The 17,771-nt window shown below is 38.4% G+C and overlaps 1 protein-coding gene across 11 annotated transcripts in view; it reads right to left on the reverse strand.

Moving 5' to 3' along the window:
* The window catches only part of MGAT4C (MGAT4 family member C), a 677,866-nt gene that overhangs the window by 51,681 nt on the left and 608,414 nt on the right, over positions 1-17,771 (reverse strand). For 5 of the 11 annotated variants that reach the window (XM_070507021.1, XM_044781195.2, XM_044781188.2 and 2 more), the window contains 2 exons: positions 12,201-12,280; positions 11,114-11,224 (listed from right to left, as the gene is read on the reverse strand). The exons of 4 other annotated variants lie outside the window; for them this stretch is intronic. The gene's annotated coding sequence lies outside the window, so the exon portion shown is untranslated. The remainder of the gene's footprint in view (positions 1-11,113; positions 11,225-12,200; positions 12,281-17,771) is intronic. 2 more of the 11 variants (XM_070507025.1, XM_070507019.1) reach the window with 1 other exon arrangement.

A 17,771-nucleotide genomic window follows, 5' to 3' on the forward strand; every position in this document is an offset into this window, starting at 1 on the left:
ACACAAATGAAAGGACATTCCTGATAAAGAGAACTACATGAGTAAGCATGTTGGAATCAAAAAAATATAAACCACAAATAATAACGATGTTGTTAAGAATGATACACCTTAGAAGTGCTGACAGAACATCACTCCTGTCTCTAAGAACCATCTAAACCCAGCTTTCTTATCAATTTGTCTGTTTAATTTTTGTAGCAGAAACACACAGGATTCCCATGAACTGAGAGGATTAACATTCAACACTCATGCTAATGTTACCAGAAGGGCGTGAGAATGTTTCTCTTCTCACACTCTAGCCCACAGCTGAGTGCTTCAAACTTTTTAAATCTTTGCCGACCTAGAATGCATTGCGGCAGAGGGAGAATGCTCCCTTGTTTTCACTAGATCTTCACTTGTGATTTAAGTCTCTTTTCATATCTTTATCCTTTCTTCTTTAGACTTCAGTCCTTTTCCCATTCCCTTCTTCCCCAATTTGTTTCCTCAACTCCTCGGTGTCCTCATCCAGGCTATACAAATGGGAGTGGACTTTCATAGTCTTTCATTTACAGCTGAAAAACCAGGAATGTTAAATTCGCACATCTCAAAGAGGAACCATATAGTCAAGCACAGGAGAAGGGCAGGGAGCTTATTGGTGAATCTGGGGTGAGGAAAGGGGAGTAACACCTGAAAGACTCCTTTGTAACTCATTTGTAACATATATACAATGGCATATAACAATGCCGTTGGGGAAAGGTTACGAATTAAGGAAGGCATTTTCTGACTGTGACTTTTGGGAGCTCTCTGTTTACTCCAAGCAATCAGCCTCCTCCAAGTAGCGTTCCTGTTCTCACAGCAGCTTCCCTTTTGGCTTTTCAGTATATCCCTATCTAAAGGATGCCTATTGTCCCTTCAGCCAATCAGGTAAGTGAATCAGACAACGGCACTGCCCAAATAATGTCCTAAAATGCAAATCTGGTCAGATCACTCTTCCTCTGACCCCTTTATTGGTTTCTCATTGTCTGTTTGGTTAAATAAATTTCTTAGCCATATATTTCACTCACACCAAGAATCCTATGCCTCAGCCACACTGAACTCCCTGCCGTTTTTCAAACACATTTCATGTGAACTTTCATGCTTCAGTGCTTCTGAACATATTTTCCATTTCCCTAGACAAAACTCTGATCCAGCGTCACCTCGGTGAGAAAGTCTGTAACCCCTGCAGCAATGTCGTTCATCCTCTTCTTGAGAAAACAATTAGAGGACTAACTACATCTTACTGCAGTCTTTCTGTGAATGTCTGTATCTTCCCAACGCCATAAACTCAAGGACAGAAGTCATATCATGTCATCTTTGTGTTTGTAATATGATAGATATTCAATATTGCTGAGTGACTAATATAATTAATTAATATGGCCTTTTTCCACTAATTGGAGCTTTTCAGGGAAAATAATTTAATGCAATCAAATTTCTCTAGCAGACAATTTTGAATTCTGTCCACTGCTATTTGAGGAGGTATTTTTTATTCGGCAGTTCTTTCTGGATCTCTTAAATAATAGATTATTAGAGATCGACTTAAATATAAGGGCTTTTAAAATCTAGATTCGAACCTCCATTGCCTCACTTCTTTCCTTAGTCATTAGCTAAACTAAAGATAGATATTTTTATAAGAGAAAAGAGGCCATAAATGAAAACCCACATTCAATTAACCATGAGCATTTTTATACATACGGATTTTAGTTATTAATAGGATGTTGCACCTAAATTATCCAGAATATTATAATATTCCTTCCTAATAACTGACACATATAAATAGTATAATAAATCGGTTAGAAATAGTGCAAACTAAAAAACTTCATCAGAAAGATGATAGCACCTTCTTCCCATTCCTTTGACTAGCTTGTGTACATAGTGTAAATTCCCCAAAAGTCTATAAACTATTTTGTATCACGCCAAATAAAATTTTCAGACTCCTTTCATTACCTCTTTCAGCAAGAAAAATAAACTCAGTAGTCTACTAATCGTAAGAAATATTTTCCCCAATAGTTTACATAATATTCAATAAGCCTTGCAATTCAATTATACTTTAAATTTTACAGTGTTTTAAACATGAAAAAATGCTTTAATTATTGTCATGGATACTTCGAACAGTCTTGCAAAGCAAGCTCAACAACTTTTGATATTATCTTTAACGTTCCTATTAGAAAAATGAGGCGACAGAGATTTGGTAACTTCTGGAAGGCAACATAAATAATATATCTTCTAGGACTGAATTAAAAGTAAGTCATGATATGTGGAAAAATGCCTCTCTGACATTTCTTTTTTTACATAGCCTCTCCATGATTTTAATAAAATGGTAAGAGTTCATCCAATTCTAACAAAACATGCTTAAGTATATAACTTAATATTTTATTTATCTTTTAGTCATAAAACACATATTCTATTTTCAAGTTTTGCCCTCAAATTCTTCCCAATTCCACTTTTATTAATAGACAGTCTTACATTTATACAAAGCGTTTACAAAGATATCCACATTATTTTCTAGGAATACCTTTTGATTTAAAGAATATAACATTTTAAACAGACATTTTATTCGATTCAAATGCAACAGCATTGCATTTCCCTGGAAGACTGAACCTTCCTCCTTAAGGTTCCCATAGCCTGCTCTTCATGGTCTGCTCAGCTCTCTGTCCACACTTGTTCAGCCCTTTGTTGATATCTTCTACCTTCAGAAGAAACCACAATTCTCGTGAGGAGCTGGGCTGACACAGTGTTTCCAGTTTCCATTCTGCTAGTTGGAAATACCTGTCTCCTCTGTTTTCTTGTGAGCTGCAGACAGCACCATCCCACTTCTTCCCTCCCTCCTAGAAGATATATCCATGCTGTAAGGGGCTGACTCGAAAGTCTCAATCTGCTGTGACCTGTATAGTTAATAAAGGCTACTCTCTAGCTAGGCTGCGGTAACTAGATACGTTTACTTTTTTTGACAGAAAACCACAGTGTGAAACTTCAGTTTGACCTGATTACAATGAACTGAAATGAGAAAGGTCTGTCCCTTTGGTTTTTCCTCCTCTCACTTGACTGTCTCTCTGTGTTAAGAGCATGGGTGCAGCAGCCCCTGACCAAGACTGCAACACTTGGAGAGCAAGTTATCACCCCACACTGTCTACCTACAATGCAAATCAGCACGCTGCAACTGACCTGAGAAATGGGAGATAGAGGTCTTCCGCAGAGTGGGAACAGAAAGAGAGAAGGAAGCAAAAGAAAGGACACAAAGCATTTTCTCTGAAATCTTTTCTGTTCTCAATTTCTTAGAGGTAGAGAGAGAAACATGCAAATACGACTATCTATGTCGAATAGTTTAGTTAGGTATAAAATAAAATGAGCCCTACAGCTTCAGTTTTTCCAAAGGAAGTAGAGACCTCTGGGTATGACAATCTACTTGAGGCTCAAGGCCTCTAATCAGCTTTTTGATACACAGAGGGAGGCCTCTACACAGATCGACCTCTTCTAAGTTGTCATTTCACTCAAAGAATAAAGAATTGTTTTTACCTTACAGCGTTTTTCCAGAGGCGCCAAGTCTTTTCGGGTTTTTTTCTCAACTAATAAAAATTATTTAGGTAAAGTTCAGGAAACGTCCACAATTGTCTTATAAATTTTTAGGAAATGCAAATGGCCTACAAAGTTGAAATCTATTTATTTGCCTAACTACTCATGTCAAATGCCTATTATAGCTTATGTCGTATTTGTCTATTTAATCACATCATAATACAATACTTACCAACCAAGGGAGCTCAATAAATTGGAAATAAGCCATTCAAATAACTTTAATTAATAAATCATCTTTAACTATAAAATTCTATCCTAAGAATTATAATTCTATCAAGCCTCAAATTGAGCAAACGTATAAACACCTAATTCATAGCAGTTAAAGTAAAAGAAAGAGAATGCAAAGTGATAGAAACGTTTCTTGCTCAGATTCCGGATCTTCAGAAGAAGATTCACCTGAAGAATTCTTCCCAACAGGGGACTCATTCTTTTAGGAAATGGGGTAGGGAATAAAATCCTGGGTTTGGCCAAGGCTGTTGAAGGAACTTTTTGGTGGACAGACATTTCTCAGCGCTATTGGAGGATGGGGTTGGCCAGGAAAAACCCCCTGTAGAAAGCAGTAGGAAGGGAGGGCAATCTTCATATGCTTCCTGGAGGAAGGTAGGGCGAGGAAGGTCCTCCTTTCATCAATTTCCTCCATTGTTCTATTCCCAGTATGGGCCTCCAACTTACTGATGATATAGAGGAAGGAAACCTGGGTCAAGTGCTTCACTTTGGAGTAAAGAGACAGATAGTGAAAATGCAAATTGCTAAAAGCACCTTTAGCATCAGTTTCATTGAACTCTGTTTTTATGGGTACTGGACCATCTCTTCCATCAATGGAAGGCATGTAACAAATTATGAGTCCTGCTGATCTAGGTTGAGGCAAAAACAGGAGTGAACTTTCTTGCCGTGCCAGAGTAAGAACAGGAACGAAAATAGAGGTGCTAGCTGGTCAATGTAGGACATAAGTCCCAGATCCACAAGTCCTCTCAGCTGCACCTGTCTCTTACTAATAACTCAGAGTATTCCCTGGTCCTCTTGGGCCTCTACCAAATGCCACAATTGGATTGCCTCTCCAAAATTTCAAACCCAACTTCCACTTCAGTTAATTTTGATCTGCTATGTGTGTTCTTTTCTCTTAAGTCACTCTAGTTTCTCAGATCAGCCTGTGCTATTGATCGCATATATTTTTTTAGCAGGGGCAACAATGCAGATTTTTTTTTTGAAGAAGAAGATTAACCCTGAGCTAACTGCTGCCAATCCTCCTCTTTTTGCTGAGGAAGACTGGCCCTGAGCTAACATAGTGCCCATCTTCCTCTACTTTATATGTGGGACACCTGCCACAGCATGGCATGCCAAGCAGTGCTATGTCCACACCTGGGATCTGAACCGGTGACCCCGGGCCACTGAAGTGGAATGTGCACACTTAACTGCTGTGCCACCAGGCTGGCCCAAACAATGAAGATTTTTAAGGAATAAGTTATTTTTTGTTCTTTTCTTTTTTTTGAGGAAGATTAGCCCAGAGCTAACATCTCCCACCAGTCCTCCTCTTTTTTGCTGAGGAAGACTGGCCCTGAGCTAACATAGTGCCCATCTTCCTCTATTTTATATGTGGGACACCTGCCACAGCATGGCTTGACAAGTGGTGTGTAGGTCTGCACCCAGGATGTGAACTGCTGAACCCCGGGCCACTGAAGCAGAACGTGCAAACTTAACCGCTGTGCCACTGAGCCGGCCCCTTCTTTGTTCTTTTCTTTAAGCTTTGGTTTGATTGTTTTTTGGAGGTATTCTACTCTTCAGGCTTATGACTCATGTCTCCCCACCTGATTTGCAACATTTTTCCTCTCTCTAAACTATTCCTTTTCTCTACAGTCAGTTTCCTGGGAAAGTATTTTTTCTTCTGTTAATGTTTGTTGTTTCACTTATCAAGATCAGTCATTAAGTCAAGTTTCTGAGGAAGCTTTTGAACCTCACTTTCATTCTCTGTATTTTCTGATTCCAAGGACTCATTCTTATGTTGCAGAGTTTGACGTGGTGTCATAATTAGTTCTTTTACCTTCTCCAGTAAAATCTACATGTGTATACACACTCTCCCAGGAAAAGCCTGCTCCTTCCTCTCTCTCGCTGCCTGGCTATGTGAAGAACTGAGCTCATCTAATGTGTAGTTGAGCTGGGTGTCTGGGCTTTGTGAATTATTAAGGGATTCCGTTTATTCCTCCAGCTTCCTATGCCTCTGAAGCTCTCCCTCTGCTGGGCTGCCCTGCTCCTAGCCAGCTGTAGCGGTGCCGTAGATAAAAGGCCTGTAGGCCTTGGATGGGCTCTCTTAGCCCTGCTCCCCTGCCCCATGGCCTTGCACTCCGGGAAGCCCCTCTGTGAAAGAGTTGGTCAATGCTACAGAGTCGCTTTGTGATGGAGACTCCTTGTAATTCTGTTTCATCCCTCTGACACACATGTGACTATTAACAGCTTTTTAAATATTGGGCTGATTTCTTTTTATTCCCTTCTAAGGCAGAAAGTCTCCTTCTGCTGAGGTGCCCTTAGGGATGAAAATAGTCGTGAGATTCTTTACCCTGGGACGGATTCATCTTTTTCTGGAATTTCGTCATTTAATTTTGTGTCTTCAGTTCACCAAGCAATTAAAAAATATGACTTTGTAGCTTATCTGTCTTATTCTTGAGTGCTCTTTTAATAAGTATCTCCCCACAAAACTCTTCTCTTCCTCTTGATTAGGCGACTCTACCTACAAAGATATCGATTCACATCAAAGTTGAGATAATATAGATTTGCTTCTCAAATATTGAATCCATCCGCCACGCTGCTCCTTCGTAAGTGACAGGGTCAATAGCAGCACCTTAAATTGGAAAATTTAAAGTATATGTTTGACTTTTAGATTTTACTTAATCTATTTGTCTGAAACGTAATAGCTGTAGAGGGAAAGTCTCCAATCTTAGCATTCCACATATAACATGGCACTAAGGTGACAGGAACAGTGTAAGCTCTGAGACGTTGAGCAAGCCGATGAATCTATACAATATTCTCTTTCTTAATCGATGTCTACTCTGTCTTTCCAGTCCTCTCGGCCAATTCGGGTCATTCTTAACTCTATCTTACAATCCATATCCAATTCATCAGGAAATCCTGCTGGCCCCACCTTCAATATACATCCATAATATAATCATGGCTCACTGAAACAACTGCTGTCACCTTGGTCCAGGCTACCATGATTTCTTACCTGGATTTAACTAATATGGTTTTAAGCATCTGTATTCTTTCACTCTTGTAAACTTACCTCCTTACTCACCACCCGAACCTATTCTAAATAGAGTAACTAAAGCGACCTTATTAAAATGAAAGTCAGATAATCTAATTCCTCTACACAGTTCTGTACAGTGTCTTCTCATTTCTTTTGAAATAAATGCCAACCACATTGGTCTAAAAGGCCCTCATTGATCTGACCCCTTCCTTGACCTCATCTCTTTCTCTCTTCTTCTTCCTTCAGCAGCAGCCCCACTGCCTTCCTTGTTCTTTCCACATGCTGGTGAGCCTCCTGATGTAGGAAACGTGCACTGGATGTTCCAATTTTTCTTAAAACTCTCTTCTCCTAAATATTCCTATGGCTGTAAAACTTACCTTCCCTCAAGTTGCTGTTCGATTATAACTGTCTCAGTGAGGTCTGTCCTAACCATTAAACTGCAAATTCCTCCCTTCAAATGGGCATTTTAATACCCATCAGCTTGTCCTATTATTTTTTCTTTTATATAGAATTTATCTCTTTCTAATATACTATGTAATTTATTTATTACTTATTATCTGTCTTCTTAGACTAGATTGCCAACTTTTCAAGTACAGGATTTTTTTTCCTCTGATGGTTTGCAAATATCTAGTAAGTAACAGACATAATATTTGTTGAAAGAATGAATCAATATGAGAGAAAAAGCTAGTCAACCAATCCATTTCTTGTGCATACATTCCTTCATGATCTTCGCAAAGAGATATTTTTTCTCCACATTTCAAGTTTAGTATAAGTTAATTGTCTGTAGTGAAAATTCCCTTAATAATATTTATTTTTATAGATGGCAATAGTTTTTAATGGTTATAACTCTTTATATAGATCTTTCTTAATAAGCTGACATTTTAAAGCTCTGTCTATCCCTAAAGAGATTTTTGGAAATATAAAATATTACTAGAACATACAGAGGTATACTTGTCAGGAGACAAGTAGAGCAATTATCTCCTACCAGGTCTATAATCAATCAGATTCAGAATCATATTTTTGTACTGAGATCTAATAATACAGTTAATTAACAATTTTTTAAAAGTTGACCAACCAAGAAGTGAGCTCATTATTTTGACAAAACCCATAGGAAAACATGTACCTAATTTGCTTATTCAAGAGTATTCTGGCATTTTTAAACAAGGATGAATGAAATCTAGATTAGCGTATAGAATGTTGCCATCTACTCTAAATTGTAGCTAAAGAAGAAGTTCAAAGCTCATGAAATAATACGGATAGGCCCAAGGCAAAGTTCCAAAGGAATATTACTTTTCAATGCAGAGGTAGGCAGTGGAGAATATGACATGACAAAGCACAAAGAGAGTAGGGAAGTGCACTCACCCATGTTAAACGCATTGTGAAAATACCACAGCAAAAAGCTGTTCGACTTTGGAGGTTAGGAAAGTACCAAGGCATCATGGGAATATGTGGACTTGGGAAAAATATAGATCCAAAAGGAAGTCAAAGCTAAAAAAGGCCATCTCTTTTAGAGGAAAAACATCAAATAGTATAAAGCAAAATTCAGAGGATCAAACAAGGCTGAAAAAATTCATAGAGATAGCTTCAATTGCTTTTTTGAAGAATAATATAGCTACGTAAATAATTTATAAAACATGCTTTGCAGTTGGCTTATAACAGTATCATTCAGGCCATAAAATATTTATTAACTTGCCTTCTGGTTTTTCAGCAGTACCAATGGTGGTTAACACTTATGTAACTCCCGGGAGGGCTGTTGAATTGCACACCTCCAGGGAACATCTCTTATTCCCGTGTAAGACCATGTGAATGATTTCTCTTCACATCAGGTGATGTGGAAGCAATAGCACTATGTGTCAGGCCTTCACATATGTTATGAATTCCTTTCATCTTCTCAATAATTGTATGAGTTAGGGATTTTTATTATTAACCCTATATTAGTTTCTCTCCAGAGAAACAGAACCAACAGAAAATATGTCTATATAAATCTTTCTTCTCTCTTTCTAAATTATGGAATTTAGAATTCCCACGATCTGCCATCTGCAAGTTAGCAGACCACGAAAGCTGGTGGTGTAATTTCGCTCAGGGTTGACAGGCCCCAGAACAGGAGAGCCGAGGGGGTAAGTTCTGGTCTGAGCACAGAAGATTGATGTTCCAGCTCAAAGAGACAGGCAGAGTGAGCAAATTCTCCCTTCCTTCACCTTTTTGTTTTATTCAGGCCCTCAACGGATTGGATGAGGTCCGCCACATTGGGTAGGGCAATAGGCTTTATTCATTCTACTAATTTAAATGCTAATCTCATCTGGAAACATCCTCCCAAACACTCCCAGAAATGGTGTTTAGGCTCACAGCTGGGCACTCTGTGATCCTATCAAGCTGACACATAAAATTAACCAACACGTCCCTATTTTACAGATTTGAGGACTAAAGAACAGAGTTAACTTGCTCAAATAAGACAGTTAATGTATCGGAGAGTGGATTTTAATGCAGGGAGTCAGTCTTTATGATCACTGTTCCTAACTGCCTCTTCAAAATAAGACTTAATTGACTACCTTCAATGTTTTCAGCACCATTCTTGGTGCTAGGAAACAGCAATGAAATAAAAGCAAATCTCTCACTGTCATGAGCTCTTGTTTCTGTAAGGGTCTTCAGACAATAATTAACAGCTAATGTATAGGGTGCTCATTGTGTGCCAACAACAGTTCAAAGCGCCTTATAAATATTAACACACTCAATCTTCACAACGACCCTATCAGATAATTGCCATTGTTATCCTCTTTTACAGACAATAGAACTGAGGACAAAAGGATTAAGTGACTTGCCCAAGGTTATAGAGCTAGTAAATGGTGTTTATCCTAGTCTTAAATACTTTGCTACATTTTCTTAATTCTATTGCAACAAGGCAAGCACACTCACGTCACTAAACTAATTTTTCAGAAAATATTCTCTGAAGTAAATATACTCCAACTTTTCTAGAAATTCCTTTTAGTATGTTTTTTTCCGACTATACTTTTTTTTTTTTTGCTGAGGAAGATTCACACTGAGCTAACATCCATGCAGTCTTCCTCTATTTTTCAGTATATGGGCTGCTAGCACAGCATGGCTGCTAACAGAGCAGAGGTCTGTGCCTGGGAACTGAACCCAGGCTGCCAAAGTGGAACGCACTGAGTTTTAACCACTAGGCATTGGGGCTGGCCCAACCCTCTATAGTTTTACAAATTCCAGGTCAGACTAATGCTTTGGTTGTTGTCTGCCTGAAAGAGGAGGAGAAAATGATATAACTACAGGTAAGTAATAAAAATTAAAATAAAGAGCCAGATATGTTTGTGAGTGTACAAAATGTGACTCTACATGTATTTATCTGAGAGTCTCATGATAGATAGATACTAGATAAATACACACAGATCATCACACACATTTACACATGGGCATTCTTTCCTCTTTCTCATCTTGTATGTTTTGAGCAACAAAGTAAAGGGTGGATGGAAGGATATTTGGATAGATGGATAGATAGAGAGATGGATCTTTAGTTGGGTAAATAGGTAAGTAGGTAGGTAGGTAGACAGGGAGATGGGGGTAATTACATATACTAACAAACAATTAAAAAAATATATAGCTGAAAAGAATTGAATTTGAAAAGGAGAATATTGTGCCAATATATCTACCCCCTTTTTTGCTCATGATAATTAATTTAGGAGAATTGCCTAGCTGTTTAGGACCTTACCCAGGTAATTTTCTTCTTTGGAGAAGGAAAATGTCTAAAACTCCTTAACTTTTACCTGAGGTCTCATATTATTAATAGTATTATGGTATTGGAACATCTGAGTGGACTAGGAGTTGCATTGCCTTTCCCTTATGCAACACATTCTTCAAAACAAGGCCATATGAAAGGACAAGAAGACTGAGCCAATGGTTCAGTTTTTAAGGGCTCTGAAGAATCTTAAGAGACCCAGATGGAGTACACTCACACTGCAACTCTGACTTCACTATAAAAATATGGATTATTCCACAAAGTACAGACTCTACGTGCTTATTGATTATGACATACTATTTGGTAATGGAGATGGAAAAACAAGTATTTTCAATAGGTACTCTTGCTAATGAAGTCCTTGAGATTTATGTAAGTGATTCTAGTTGATTAGAAAATATTTTTTCAGAAACAGTTTTGTTAGTGCATTGGGAAGCGCACATTCTATTATCAGAATAAAACATTTGCTCAAATGAAAATGTACCAGGTATTTCAGATATCTTATTTCTGTTACCATTTCTGTCTAAAACCATGAATGGAAGCATTACCTTGGTTATTGCAGTTTCTGAAAATAAGACTGTGCTTGTCTACTCAGTTCAAACGCCCACTCATTTTCCATGGTGGAGGTCAGTACAGACGTATGTCTTCTTTCCGGAAACCTTTATATTCAGTAATGACAAAAGGCAAATTTCTTAGTAATGAACATTAGTTCTTTTGATTTTAATGTTTAATTTGGCGTTTAATTAAAAAAATATATACATCCTCTTACCGGTTAACTTAATGACAAAGCACATTAGATTAACTATCAATGCTCTTTATATTTCTTCTGTAGAATGAAGAGCACCCAAAGGAAGTTGAACGGGGTATCATCAAGTCACGGCCTTAACCTGATTGTCTTATTATCCTTACTTTTTTTACCCTGATTCTGCCAACCCTGTTTATGGCAAAATAGTAAGGTATGATTTTAACAGTTCTCCCAAAGGCTGCCTTCGTCAAAATGATATCCCAACTGACATGAAGACTTCGCATTGAACTACGAAGGGGACTGGTTCGCAACCTTTTTTCCACTTCAACATATCTGAAAGATAGTACATAATTCTCTCAGTAACAGTGGCAAAGGAAGGGTCTTCCAAAGGATGAGAAGCACGTACACTCTGACATGCGTGTTATCTTTAGTTTATTCCACTTTTAAGTATAGGAGCTGTTTTTGAAATACAAGTGAGCACTTTAACTCATTTTATTAATTTTTTTTGAAAAGTATTTCTTTTCTAAATTAGTCCTACGGGAGACCAGAGCTCAGAAGGAAGACTCCACAAGATAGAAGAGGTTTAAAAAGGAAAATATAGAGTGGAAAAGCACTGTTTTTTTTTTTTTTAATCGAGACAAGGAGATTCACATCAGTACACTGGTATAAACAGGTGGAAAGCCTGGATGACAAGAGAAGAATTTGTGCATTGCATATCTAGTCAAATCCTGACATAGAGATGGTTCTTGATAAATATTTTTTCAAATGAATGGGATTAGGAGGGATTCATTCAAGGGAATAAAAAAAACACAGAAAATAACCTTAGTTCTCTTATAATTGTAAAAGACTCAAGAGACGATCTCTCTTATTATCCCGCTTAAGAACTTTACCTAAGTATAATCAACAAGGCAAAGGTGAAGGGATCATCGTGGACTTGCTGAGAGTTCAGGTAGCAGCTCCAAATGCTGAACTATGAAAGCAAAAGACAAAGGGTCACACTCTGACTAAAGAATTTCACATTCAGCAGTCTCCTTTCTAAAACAGCTAAGGAGGGGCTGGCCCAGTGGCATGGTGGTTAAGTGCCTCATCCTGCTTTGACAACCTGGGGTTCTCAGGTTCGGATCCCGGGCACAGACCTATTACAGCTCATCAAGCCACCTTGTGGCAGCATCCCACATAAAATAGAGGAAGATTGGCACAGATGTTAGCTCAGGGCCAATCTTCCTCAAGTCAAAACAAACAAAAAAAATCAAAGGACACACAATGGTCACCATTAAACAGCACTATATATGTGGTCTTGTCTGATGGGAGGATGGGGATTAGAATGAAGGTTAGAATATAAAAACAAAATAAAAATGGGAATTTCCCTGAAAAATTACCCTGAAGACATTCCTATTTATTCAAAAACTATGGTATAAGTGATATACATATATACATACACATATATAAACTATAACACATATGAATAAATTAATAATGTATATCTGCAAAATATTTAAAGATATATATGTGTGTACTATAATTATAATCACATTCCTGTATCTTGAAACACTAGAAATGTTTACACATTGAGAACAAAGTGAAATGGCGAGTATTGAGAGCAGGTTTACAACTCTCGACTTATTCTCATTCCAGTATGTACCCATTGAATAGAATGGCTAACTCCTCACCTCCCTCGTGCTCTCTCTCTCCCCTCCTTTCCTTCTTTCCATTTTCCTGTTTTTCTTTCTGGTTGCTCTCCTACCACATTCCCACCCAGAAGGGCTCTGAAGTTCTTCTTGCTGTGTCGTCAGCTCTGTTACTTTAGCCTTGGATAAGATGCTTCTCGAACTTCCCAGTTGCTTCTTTACCAGGAGAGACTCACGGTGCCAGTCCCACACTGCCATGCCACTGTTTGTCTCCTGTTTTGGCAGATGCTGTTGACGAGGTATCTCTTCCTTACCAGAGTGTGGACTGCCTTTCTGCTCCCTTTATTTTCTGCTCTTCTTGTCCAGACTTTGTTTTGTTTTGTCTTTTTGCCACCTGCTGTATCTAAACATTCTGACCTTAGTTAAAGTTACTGCTTTGTCTTGCCCAATCCAACTCCTTTCCTTTGCCTGGGACAACAGATAAATTCACTGTTATGAGTGATTTATTTAGGTTAATTTACCCGTTAGTGACTGACTCAGGCTTTATCACACTTTTTTTTTTTAACTTTTCTTTAGAGGCCAGCCGAGTGGTGCAGTGATTGGGTTTGCATGTTCTGCTTAGGCGGCCTGGGATTCGCCAGTTAGGATCCCAGGTGTGGACCTACGCTCCTCTTGTCAAGCCATGCTGCCGCAGGCGTCCCACATATAAAATAAAGGAAGATGGGCACAGATGTTAGCTCAGGGCCAGTCTTCCTCAAAAAAATTTTTTTTCTTTGTATTTTTGACTTTTTAATTTTATTTTGATTACCATGGAAAATAGCCAACACATATTTTCATGTTGAAATGATCAAATAGCACATTTAAAAATATTTGGAAATATGAGAAATGCTATTAAAGCAGCAGCAGAAAGAGCTTACAGGATTGCCCATGTGTCTATGCTTCAATCTGGTTATAAAAACTTGTTAGCAAACACACACACAGAGACACACATCAAATGTAATGTGAACTCAATCAGAATCAAGACATTGTAACCAGAGCTTCATGACTACTGCTCTAATAATGGCACGTGGTTGGACCTATATATTCTACTCTTAATTAGTAGGTATGGAGAACAAAAAAGAGAGGTTTATTAGCTGGAGGGAAACATATTCAAATAAATGTGTTGCCCCATAAAGCTAGCTTCCTGGTGTGAGTATGATTAAAAACACAATTATGGTTTTCCATTACTGTAAAAATTCAGGGGTAACAAAATTAAAGTATTTAATTTTTAGAACAGGCTTGTGCTCTCAGCATGGAAATATCTGGGTTTTTTAAAGAAATTCTATATGAAATCAAGTCTATAAATAGTGCAGATGTTTCCTAGGCATTCAACTTTAGATAAAGAAAAAAGTCAAAAGTGAGTGTGAATATCAGTGAGCCTTCCTCCTCTGTTGTTCAAGGGGATGTGGACAAAGGGAGTGTGTGCTATAGTGGACCATAGTTTTAGTACTCCATGCCGGAGAAAATATATGTAATTATTGTGGGTAAGAAAGCAATAACAGTGAAATATAAATAAAAAACATCTGAAAAGATCCTAGATGATAGATTATGTTCCCAAAACACATCCTAGTAACCTATAGATGTTAAAGAACAATAACGAGCTGGTTTGCAATATCATTGACTTGTTGCCACGGTGACTTTTTGGGGTGGTGGGAAGGCAGCACAGTCAAAGCAATTTAAATCTGAGAGTCTGGTCCAAACCGGAGATGAGTGTTCATTGGATAGAAAATAGAGACCTCATTTTAGTCTCCTATACACACTATTTTTTATAGTATTGCATTTATTTTGATGGCTGTTTTTTGTCCACATGAATTTACAAATTCCCCGTGATTCCAGCTATCTGTAATATTCGAGATAGTGCTCATTTAGCAAAACTGATAACACTAGGGGACAATGTCTAATACAGCCTCTGGAATGCAGAATGGAAAATACTTGTTACAGGAATTGAATGAAGTCTGGGGGTGACATCTCAATGACGTTTTGGACTATTGCTGTGAACGCAACTTTTACATTGAGGCCTTGCTCAATTGCTGTGTTACAGAAAGGGCCAGAGAGGTCATGCCGATTTCTAAAAGGAAAAAGAAAAAAACGTGGTCTACACAGACAAAGCCAACTATCTTGAAACAGCGCCCTGTTGTCCTAAAAGATAACATTGCTGAGTGTGACAGGCTATAGGCTCTGTCTCAGGGGATGTGCCACAGAGGGTTAGACAACTGAGATGCTTGCTTAAAGTCTTCATTAAAAAAAAAATCTACCTTGCGAAGCCTCCATGTCACTAGAGAATGGAGGCATTATATAGCTGTTAGAGTTTGCGCGCTATACTGTCTAAGGATCCCTGGCGAGCGGGAGCTCTTAGTGGAAGAATTGTTGGCAGTATTTCTGTTAGAAATGCTGTGAGTCATGCAGAGACACTTTCTGAGCATCCTCTTTCAGAGGTGTCACGAAGTGGACCACAGCACAGCATAATAAAAAGAGCAGCAGCCTGAGAACCAGAAGATGGTATTTCTAATTCGGTCAGTGCCATTAAACCAGCTGTGTAACCTTAGATTGGCCTCATTTTCCTCATCTGCAAAATGAGGACTTTGGACTAAACCATCTCCGAGGTCTTTTCACCCCTAAAATCCTACGATTCTTCTCAGCATTGCTATGTGTCTTTATTCTCCCAGAGGGATGATTCCTTTGACTAACTGGAAATAAAGTAAAAGCTTCTACTGAAAAAGGAATTGGTAAGCAAAAACTCATTTGTCTTCCTATATTTTTTCAGAGACATTCTGGCACATATCTTGTTGTCAAATATGAGATTTTCTTAAAGGAATTTAGTACTGACATATATCAACCACAGTTTAGGCATCTTCTGAGAAAAGAGAAAAAAGACCCCAGCACAATTGTAAATGGTAAATAGTAAACTGTAAGTTTCAGTACAACGTTATCAAAAGGAAAGTTTAGGGGCCAGCCCCATTGCCAAGTGGTTAAAGTTCCATGTGCTCCATTTCAGCAGCCTGTGTTTGCGGATTTGGATCCTGGCACAGACCTACTCTACTTATCAGCCATGCTGTGTAGGCATCTCACATACGAAATAGAGGAAGATTGGCATGGATGTTAGCTTGGTGTGAATCTTCCTTAAGGAAAAGAAAAAGAGGAAGATTGGCAACGGATGTTAGCTAAGGGTAAATCTTCCTCACCAAAAAAAAAAAAACAAAGAAAATTTAACATAAGTATCAAACCACTACAAATAATATGAAATATGTTTAAGACTCTCCTCCCTCTATAAAACACCTTTGTGGAGGGTTTCATCATTATAAAAGTATCAATGGTGATGGAAAAAATGGGAGGACGTTTATAAACCCCAAATTAATCTAAATCTTCCAACAGCAAAATAAATATAACATGTTTTAATGATCTTACTCTCCCAGATATTTGCATTCTAATCTGTCATAGACTGAATATTTGTGTCCCCTCAAAATTCATACGTTGAAACCTAACCCCCAGTGTGATATTTGTAGGTGGGGCCTTTGGGAGATGGCGGGATTGTGAGGATGGAGCCCTCATGGATGAGTTTAGTACTCTTAAAACAGATGTCCCAGAAGAGCTTCCTTGCCCCTTCTGCCATGTGACAGCAGAGAGAAGACAGCCTTCTATGAACCAGGAAGCAGGCTCTCACTGGTCACCAAATCTGCCAGCACCTTCATCTTGGATTCCCAGCTTCCAGAACTGTGAGGAATAAATGTTTGTTGCTTAAGCCACTCAGTCTAAGGCATTTTGTTATAGCAGCGTGAACAGGCTGAGGTGGTAATTGGTACTGAGAAGTAGGGATGCTGCTGTAGAAATGTGGAAGTGGCTTTGGAGCTGTGAGAGGTAAAGTCTGGAATTTTGAGGTGCATGCTAGAAAGAGCCTACATTGCTATAAATGGGCCTTCAAAGGTGATTTTGGAGAAACCTCAGAAAGAAAAGGGGAAGCTGAAGAGAAAGCTTCAATCTTCTTAGAGAGTGACTAAGCAGTTGCGCACAGAATGTTGATAGACAATATGGATGGTAAAGGTGATTCTGATGAGGTCTCAGAAGGACACAGGGAACACATTCTTGGAAACTGGAAGAAAGGCAAACTTATTATAAAGGGGCAAAGAACTTGGCTGTATTGTGTTTGTGGCCTAGTGTTTTGCAGAAGGTAGAACTTGTGAGCATGGAAATTGGCTATTTGGCTGAGGAAATTTCTAAGCAAAATGTTGGAGTGGCCTAATTCCTCCTGACTACTTATAGTAGAATTCAAGAAGAAAGCAATGACTTAGAATTGTTAATCAAAAAGGAAGCATGTGCATACCATTGGCTCCAGCCACCAATGCCACCCACCCTAGTTCCTTGCCACTGAACCTGGAAGTACCACTGAGGACCCCACAGCCTTGACTGTCAGTTCTTCCAGACTTATGGACTCCCAGCATATCGTCTGTAACTATTGATAAATTAGTCTCTTCATCCAAATTTATATCATTTATTTTTTTGTCTTCTATGACTTAAAGCTTTCCAATTAATACAGAATATTACTAGCTATTGTGAGTATCTTTGTCTTATTCTTAATTTTACTTAATTTAAAATTTAAAATTTAAATTTTAGCCATTTCATGTAATGTTTGCTGATGACTCCTAATGAATACTCTTGATCATGTTAAAAGAAATTTGAGGGCTGGCCGGTGGCACAGCGGTTAAGTACGCACTTTTCGCTTCCATGGCCTGGGGTTTGCTGGTTCAGATTCTGGGTGCAGACATGGCACTGCTTGTCAAAGCCATGCTGTGGCAGGTG

The sequence above is a fragment of the Equus asinus genome, chromosome 4, assembly GCF_041296235.1.
Source record: "Equus asinus isolate D_3611 breed Donkey chromosome 4, EquAss-T2T_v2, whole genome shotgun sequence".
NCBI classification, from domain to species: Eukaryota; Metazoa; Chordata; class Mammalia; order Perissodactyla; family Equidae; genus Equus; species Equus asinus.